The sequence below is a fragment of the Notolepis coatsorum genome, assembly GCF_963971535.1.
Source record: "Notolepis coatsorum genome assembly, chromosome: 10".
NCBI lineage: Eukaryota > Metazoa > Chordata > Actinopteri > Aulopiformes > Paralepididae > Notolepis > Notolepis coatsorum.
In genome coordinates, this window is record NC_140174.1 from 71,678,590 (window position 1) to 71,687,209 (window position 8,620).

The window sequence follows — 8,620 nt, forward strand, 5'->3', positions numbered from 1 at the left end:
CAGCTCCCTAACAGCGCCTAAACTTAACCTTTCTAACCTTAACCAACTCCGAAACAATGCCTAACCTTAACCTTAACCTTAACCATGCCTAATAGTTAGATAACCTAGGTGGGTGGGGAACAACCAGGATTTCACTGTCTGCGACAGAGTTGGAGAACTATCTGACTCTCTCCCTCGGATCACACACACACAATGGAGCCGTGCTGCCGCTTGTGATTGGTGGAGGCGGGACCAGGCGATACAACTGATTGACAGTGGAGGTGGCGAATGGAATGGCAGATGGCACTCTGCAGAATACTGTAACAGCCAGGCAGTGAGCCAGGTAGTTTTGTAATAATGAAAGGTCTGTTATTTAATGTTTGTGTAAAGGGCTATTTTAACTGTTGATGGGTAGTGCATCAGTAAAGTGAATATGGTATTGTGCTCTTGCTCTGTTTGAATAGGTGGAGAGAGTGGTTAACTGTATTATAATAGTAAATAGAAAAATATGTTGTGCTCTTGCTTTTTTCTTTTTGAAGGTGGAGAGAGTAGCATTCCTAGTGCCACAACAGTTTTATTTGAGGTTCATAACAGTACATTGTACTAAGCAATTGTTGGCTCATTAGTTTGTGATTCACATGCACTAAAATCCACCAGAATGCAGGAAATGAAGTCTTTGTAACAAAAAAAATCCTGGTGGGGGACCCCCAGACCCCCCGCTTAAAAAGTGGTCTGACTGGGGCTATATTTCGTGCTATATCTCCCGGTATGAATTATTTCCCCAGTCCAGCCCTGACGATCAGTGTTGGGGTATTGTTTCTGGGAATCGTGAGGAGCGTTATAGGAGTATACGGTAGGGTAGCCTATGGCTACAGGGAAGGCTGGGTGGAGGGAGGGATTTGAGGAAGGAAGGAGTAGGAAGAGAACACGATCCTCAGAAAGTGTCCGGTCACCAGAGGGGGAAGGGGTTAAAGGGGGTTAAAATTGGCAAAATGGGTAGTAGTGAAGTTTGTTGTTTTGTTGAGATTAAAAAGTCAGGCATTGGCGGACACAGCTGGATTTAGCGCATTGAATCCACTAACTCTAGCAGACAGTTTGGATGGACAGCTAGGACCAAGCTATGAGACAAAAATATTGTCAAACGGCCTACTGAGAGTTTGTTGCAAGAATACAGAGCAGTACGAAGCAGCTAGGAAGTTGACAACGGTGATGAAGGTGGGGGTGGAGACAATTATCCCTAGAGAGAGACAGCAGGGGCTTAAAGGAGTAATTTATGGGGTTTGCGGTGAGTTGTCCGAGGAGGACATTAAGGGTCATATCAAGGGAGGAAAGGTCATTGGTGTCTTCAGATTCAAGGCTAGGGAGGGGAGCTCAGTTGCGCCAGTGGTGGTAACATTTGCAGACACTGTGTTACAGGGACGTGCACAGGACTTTAGAGGGGCAGGTGCTCAAAGGCTGAAAAGGGCACTACACTTGTGTGTATATATTAACCGAGCGCGCGTAGCGCGCGAGCACGATTTTTAAGGGCCCTTTTCGGGCGGGGGGCCCCCTTTTTATGCTTTTTTGGGGGGTTTTGGTGATCAAATATTGAATATTGAACTATAATAATCAGTGCAGGAGCTCACTTATCCTTGAAAGACACTTTTATCACTGACTTAAAAGGCCCATACATCTCCATAAATGTCCAGGGGGGAGGGAATAAGTGCTTACCCTACAGCCCCAAGAAGTGCTGTATATTCTGTATTGTTTAATATAAATGCATTTTTTATTCCAATCCCGATTTGTATTTGAGATTCCCAAATCCCATCGGACTTGACTTCTTCGTGTCCCTCAATGAGTGTAATACCAGCATTCAACTGTATGCGCCACAGCGGTTTCTATCATCATCATCATCACCACCCACGCTATGCATAAAATATATAGGTCCGCGGAGGAGGCCGTGCAAACTGCAATGGAATATGGGGCATCTCTGTCTCTGTCCCTAATATTTTGATTCTATCCTGACATTTTTCAGTTGGAAGGGCAGTATATATGCGTAACGGTAAAAAAAAACAAAAAAAAAAGAAAATTGAAAAAGGGCACTTTTTTGATGAGGCTCAAAAAGGCAGGTGCTCAGGTACCCCTTGGCCTCTATGTGTGCACGTGCCTGCTGTGTTACCAGTCAGGGTGTTTATAGGGAGCATGTCGTACGGCGTGAGAGAGTATGTAAGACCACCACTGCGCTGCTATAAGTGCCAGAGGTTCGGGCATATTACAGGGGCTTGCAGGGCGGAACGAAGGTGTGCGAAGTGTGGTGCTGACCATGAGGTCCAGGAGTGCAGGGCAGAGGTTCCCAAATGCTGTAACTGTGGAGGGAAACATCATGTAGCGTTTCGTGGGTGTGAACATGTTGCTCAGGCCAAGGAAGTGCAAACTGTGAGGGACCAGAACAAGGTGTCATATGCCGAGGCAGTTAAGTCAGTTGCGACTGCGAGAGAGAGGGAAAGGAGACATGGGGTGCACAGTGTGCAGCAGGGGAGTCAGCACTCTGCTCCTGCTCTGCCAGCCGCGTCTCCTATTCTACCCGCCGCGTCTCGGTCTGGTCCTGGTCTGCCAGCCGCGTCTCAGGCTGACGTGGTGATAATGACCAAGCCAGCGTTTCTGGCTTTCATGGTAGAGGTGGTGGTGAGAGTGAAGGACAGTGACACAAAGTCAACCGCCTGCAGAACGGTGGCTGAATTAGCTGGGAGGTTTTTGGGGGTAGTGATAAGAGGTGGAGAAATCCATAATCTACTAGGGGAAAAGGAGAATGAGGTGTAAAGTGGGGGTGAACAGCAGCTAGGCAAGAGTGGTGCACTAGGGGAAAAGGAGAATGAGAAGAAAAGTGGGGGTGAACAGCAGACAGGCAAGAGTGGGCAGCGGAGGGGGCGGCCAGCAGACAGGAGAGGGGGGGGTCCATGGGCAGGAGACAGGAGTGGGGGGGGGGGGGGGGGGGGGGGGGGGGGGGGGGGTTGCGGGCAGCAGACAGGGAGGGTGAGGGGGCCAGTAGCATGGAGGAAGAAGATAGCAGATTAGATCCTTGATGTTCTATATTCTTCAGTGGAATGCCCGGAGTCTGACCGCTATTGGACAGGAGTTAAAAAGATTTGTGGATGAATTCATAGTGAAACCTGAGTTAATTTGCATTCAGGAGACGTGGCTGAAACCTTGCCTTGAGTTTGTTATTCCAGGATATGTGTGTTTAAGAAAAGACAGAGTTGATAGAACAGGTGGAGGGTGTGCAACTTTCATTAGAGAAGGGATCCAGTATAGGGCACTGGACATAACATCTAATCTTGAGTGTGTGGCAGTGGAAGTTTGGAGTAATCAGCCATAGTCCCATAACGGTGCTTAATTTATATAATCCTTGTAAACAACTTATTTTGTCTGAATTTGATGAAATTATGCAGAAGGTGAGATGTCCAGTTATATGGGTCGGTGATTTTAATGCTCACAACCCATTGTGGGGAAGCAATAGTAAGGACAGTGTGGTATAATATAATGTTCTCATGTAAATATATTCCCCTCCCCTTTCTCCCCTTGCCTGTGCCCCCCCCCCCCCCCTCTCTGTGGAGTGGAACACCCCCCCCCCCTTTCCTCCCCAATCCTGTGCCCCTCTCCCCAAACCTGTATCCCCCCCCCCATTTGACCTATCAAATGGGACCACATCCCCCCCCTTGTTAACTATATAAGTCTCCTTCCGAGACCAATCCGGGTCTTCTTACCTGGGTCATTTCAGCTGATCACCTGGGGGAAGCCTTCAGCCATTCTCTCTATGTATTCTATCTGTTTGGTTAATAAACCTTGTTATTATCCAAACCTCGGTTGACTGAGAACATTCTTCATCAGGATATCCAGTAATATCCCACAACAGTAATGGAGTCGTGGTTGAGGAGATCTTGGATAAGCCTCGACCCACGGGCTGTCAGGATGCTCAACGACGAACATCAACTTGCCCCCCCCGCATCCCACCCCCGGTGACATAACTCCCACTCCCACATTACAACAATAACTGTGAACCGGACTTGCATTGCTGCACTATACAATATTTCATCCTTTGCAAGTCAACACCCCCCCCCCCTCCTTCCATTAACTCACTGGACTGAAATATTTATATTTACTAATTTATTTGCACTAGCACTAAATGCACTTGGGACAATGATGGTATGTTATATATTGAGGACACTGGGACATTGATACTTTATTACTACATGCTATATCTTATGTTTGTATGCCAGTGGTGATGTTCCTAACAAATTTTCGTTGTACCAACAATGACAAATAAAGATCTATTCTATTCTATTCATGAGCTAGTTATGATAAATGATGATAGACCGACTAGGTTTGATGTTTCAAGGAATACTTGTAGTCATATAGATTTGTGTTTGCCTCTTCAAATTTAGCTAGAATTGGAGAGTGGGATGCGCTGGATAGTTATACTCTGGGTAGCGACCATTATCCTATTCTGTGCAGATTTGGTAGGGATCTGATAATAGAAATTGAGGAGAGAGTGCCCAGGTATAATTTCTCGAAAGCTAATTGGGAAGAATTCTTGGAGGCGGCCCGAAAGTTGATAGGAGAGATTGACTCTGAGGGGAGTGTAGACAGGTGGAATGCTTCTCTTAGTGAGATGATACATAGGGCAGCGCAGGACACAATCCCTATGAAGAGAGGATCCCAGAGCTAGAATGATGGTTCCCTGGTGGAATAAAGAATGTGATGTAGCTGTAAGGAATAGGAATAAAGCATATAAGAGGGTGAGACAGTACCCAGGGTTGTGCCAGGCAGTTGAATATAAGAGGTTAAGGGGAGTAGCACGAAGAGTTATTAAAGATGCTAAAAAGAGTAGTTGGAGGAAGTTCTGTGAAAGACTAGGCCCTGAGACTTCTGTGAGGCAGTTGTGGGCAGTATATAAAAAAATCTTGATTCCAGTGATTCAGAAGGGTGGGGTAGAAGAAGCAGTTACCAATAAAGAGAAGGCAGACATGCTGGTGGAGGCATTTCAAGCAGTGCATAGTTCTGGGAGTCTGGGGGAGGAAAGAGGGAGAAAGAGGACTGAACTGTTGTCGCAAAATGAGTGGAAGTTGAGTAGGAGCTCAGAAAATACAAATCCGATTAATTTGTACTTTACAATGAAAGAGTTAGGGGATGCTATCCAGGCTGGTGCAAATACGACGCCTGGCAGAGATGGATTATCCTATGAATTATTTAAGAATTTGGACGAATTTGTAAAGGTTGAAATACTGGGTTTGTTTAATAATGTGTGGTTAGAAGGCTGCTTGCCAAAGGAGTGGAAGCATGCCGTCATCATTCCTATTTTGAAGCCAGGTAAAGTAGCGTCTGACCCAGGGTCATACCGACCCATAGCCTTGACGTCTGTATTGTGTAAAATTATGGAAAGGATGATTACTAATAGATTAGTTTATTTTTTAGAAAGTAAGGATCTATATGTTGGGTTTCAGAATGGGTTTAGAAATGGCAGGTCTACAATGGAATCAGTAGCTGTCCTAGATCAGGACATTAGACAGGCTTTTGACAATAAGGAAGTAGTGATAAGTGTATTTTTGGATATTGAGAAGGCGTATGACTCTTTGTGGAAAGAGGGGTTGCTTTTGAAATTGTATGAGTTAGGAGTTAGAGGGAGATTGTTTAATTGGATAAAGGATTTTCTATTAGACAGGACGATCCAAGTACGTGTGGGGGGGGCAAACCTCAAAAACTGTAAAAATCGAAAACGGCACCCCGCAATGAAGCGTGATTAGTCCGGTCCTCTTCGATGTTATGATTAATGACATTTTTGGGCGAATTGGAAGAGGGTTTGGGTTGTCTTTATTTGCAGACGATGGGGCCATATGGAAAAGAGGGAAGAATGTTGAGTATTGTTTAAAGCAGGTACAAAGAGCTCTGGGGGATGTAGAGGAATGGGGAGACAAGTGGGGTTTTAAAATCTCCGCCTCTAAGTCTAATTATATGATTTTTGGTTTTAGAAAGAGGGTGCCTAGGGGAGGGCTGGTTATGTATGGGTCTCCCTTAGAGAGAGTGAAGGTGTTTACATTTTTGGGAGTTTGGTTCGATGAAAGACTGAATTGGGCTGTTCATATAGAGAAAACCCTGGCAAAGTGTGAAAGAATAGTGAATGTGCTGAGAAGTTTGGCTGGGAGTGGGTGGGGAGCGGATAGAGAGACCACGTGCATGATATATCAGGCGATGATCAGGTCAGTAATTGATTATGGCTGTTTTGTGTACGGCTCTGCGGCCAAGTCTAATTTACGAAAGCTGGATGTGCTTCAGTGCAAGGCTCTGAGAATCTGTTGTGGAGTTTTTAAGACCACCCCAGTTCCAGCACTATTGGTGTAAATGGGGGAGTTACCCTTAAACCTGAGGAGAGTAAAGTTAGGGCTACAGTACTGGGCAAAATTGGGTGGGACTAGTCTGTCCTTCCCAGCTAGGTGTTTACTTTCAGGAGATGGGGATAAGTATAAGCCTTTTTTGTCCAGTATTGATCAGTGGGCCAGGAAGTTGAGATTGCATCAGGTGGGGGTTGCAAAGCACACTCGTTGGCTGTCAGTGCCATTATGAGGATTCGCCTGTTCCCTGGACCTTTTTTCCCTGTCTCCTCACCTCACCAGCCCCCACCCTTGTGAGAACTTTTCCCTGCCTCCTACTCTTCACCAGCCCCCACCCTTGTGAGAACTTTTCCCTGCCTTCTACTCTCCTTCACCAGCCCCCACCCTTGGACTTTCTTGTTCAATTACCATCACGCAGCTGTCATAGTTTATGATTAGCGCCCCAGAGGGCTTTATATACCTGGACCTCCCTTCCAGTCCTGGTCGGGTCGTTCTGTATCTGTATCTGTGTTCACTCTGTGTTCATGGAGTTCTGTACGTTACCATCCTGTACGTTACCATCACCTGCCGCGTCTCCGGCGTGAGACGACGTGCCAGCCATCACCACCTGTCGCCGTTTGCCTGGAGTGGGACACCGTCTTCGCTCTCTAATTCTCTACGGGAGGTTTTCCAGTGTTCCCACTCCAGACGTCAAGCCGGCGCGTCATCGCTCCCTATTTTCCACGGAGGATGGCATCTCTTCGCCCCGGTCCCCTGGGACCCCTGTGTTCTGCGCTGCCCGTCTGCAGCATCTGAGGAGGATCTCCGTGCCAAGCCTGGAGTGGTGTTCCCACTCCAGACGTCAAGCCGGCGCGTCATCGCTCCCTATTTCCACGGGAGGATGGCGCCTCTTCCCCCCGGCCTCCGCTGTCGGGCCCCTGTCTCCGTACCAGGCCTCCGCCGTCGGGCCCCTGTCCCAGTGAAAGGCCTCCGCCGTCGGGCCCCTGTCTCCGTGCCCGGCCCCCGCTGTCGGGCCCCTGTCTCCATACCAGGCCTCCGCCGTCGGGCCCCTGTCCCCGTGACAGGCCTCCGCCGTCGGGCCCCTGCCTCCGTGCCCGGCCTCCGCTGTCGGGCCCCTGTCTCCGTGCCCGGCCTCCGCCGTCGGGCCCCTGTCTCCGTGCCCGGCCTCCGCCGTCGGGCCCCTGTCCCCGTGCCAGGCCTCCGCCGTCGGAACCCTGTCCTCATCCCTGTAAGCAGCTCTGGCCCTCGCCCTGTCCAAGGCCTTAACCCTGTTCTCTGTCCCTGTCTCCAGCCCGCCTCTCCGGGCCTCTGTCCATGTCCCCCTCTCCAGTACCCCTGGTCCTGGTCCTTGACATTTAGCCCTGGCCCTGTCCCTTAGCCTTAGTCCCTTAGCCTGTTCGCCTCTTAAAGGCACAGTGCCGCATTTTCCATATTTCTTTGACTCTAGTGTTTTTGTGTTTTCCCTTAAAGGGACTGTGCCGCTTTTTGTTCTATAATAAATATTTGCCCTGTTTTGGCTTACTCTCATACCTGTCTTGTGTTGTGCGATTGGGGTCGGTTACAAACCATAACAGCCATATTGGCTAGTTCCTGATCGAGTCATTGAATTTAGGTTCTTGATGGAGGATGATAAGGGCGAGATTGTGGGAGAAATAGAGAGGTTCCTTCTGGCCTCAGGGTCTCTGGAGGTTTTCACTGATGGCTCTGTGGATCCTGAAAGTGGGAGGGCAGGCTTTGGGTGGTGTGTGCCTCGGTTAGGGATCGGTAAGGGACAGAGAATATCTGATGGCAGCTCTGTATTTGTGACAGAGTTGCTTGCCATTCTCTGGGCATTGTGGTGGGTGGAGGAAGTGGGACCAAGCCAGGTGATTATATGTTCTGACTCGGCTGCTGCACTGATGGCTCTGAGTGCAGGTGGGTCTAAAGCTCGCCCTGATCTCATTCAGGAAATAATGTTGGTTTTATATAGGATTGCGAAGGCAGGCTGGTCAGTGGAGTTTTGTTGGGTTCCGGGGCATGCTGGAATTGCGGGAAATGAGATGGCTGACTCCCTTGCCAAACAGAGCCTGGGAAGGGAGGAAGAGATAGGCATCTCAATGGGAAGAGTAGAACTCAGAGAGAAGATAAAGAAAGGAGTTGAGGCTGAGTGGCAGGCTGAGTGGGAAAGGGGGACCAAGGGAAGGCACTATTTCTCTCTGCAGCCTCGGGTCAAAATCAAGGTGGATGGATATGGGTCTAGGAGTGATAGAGTGAAGATGTGTAGATTGAGGCTGGGA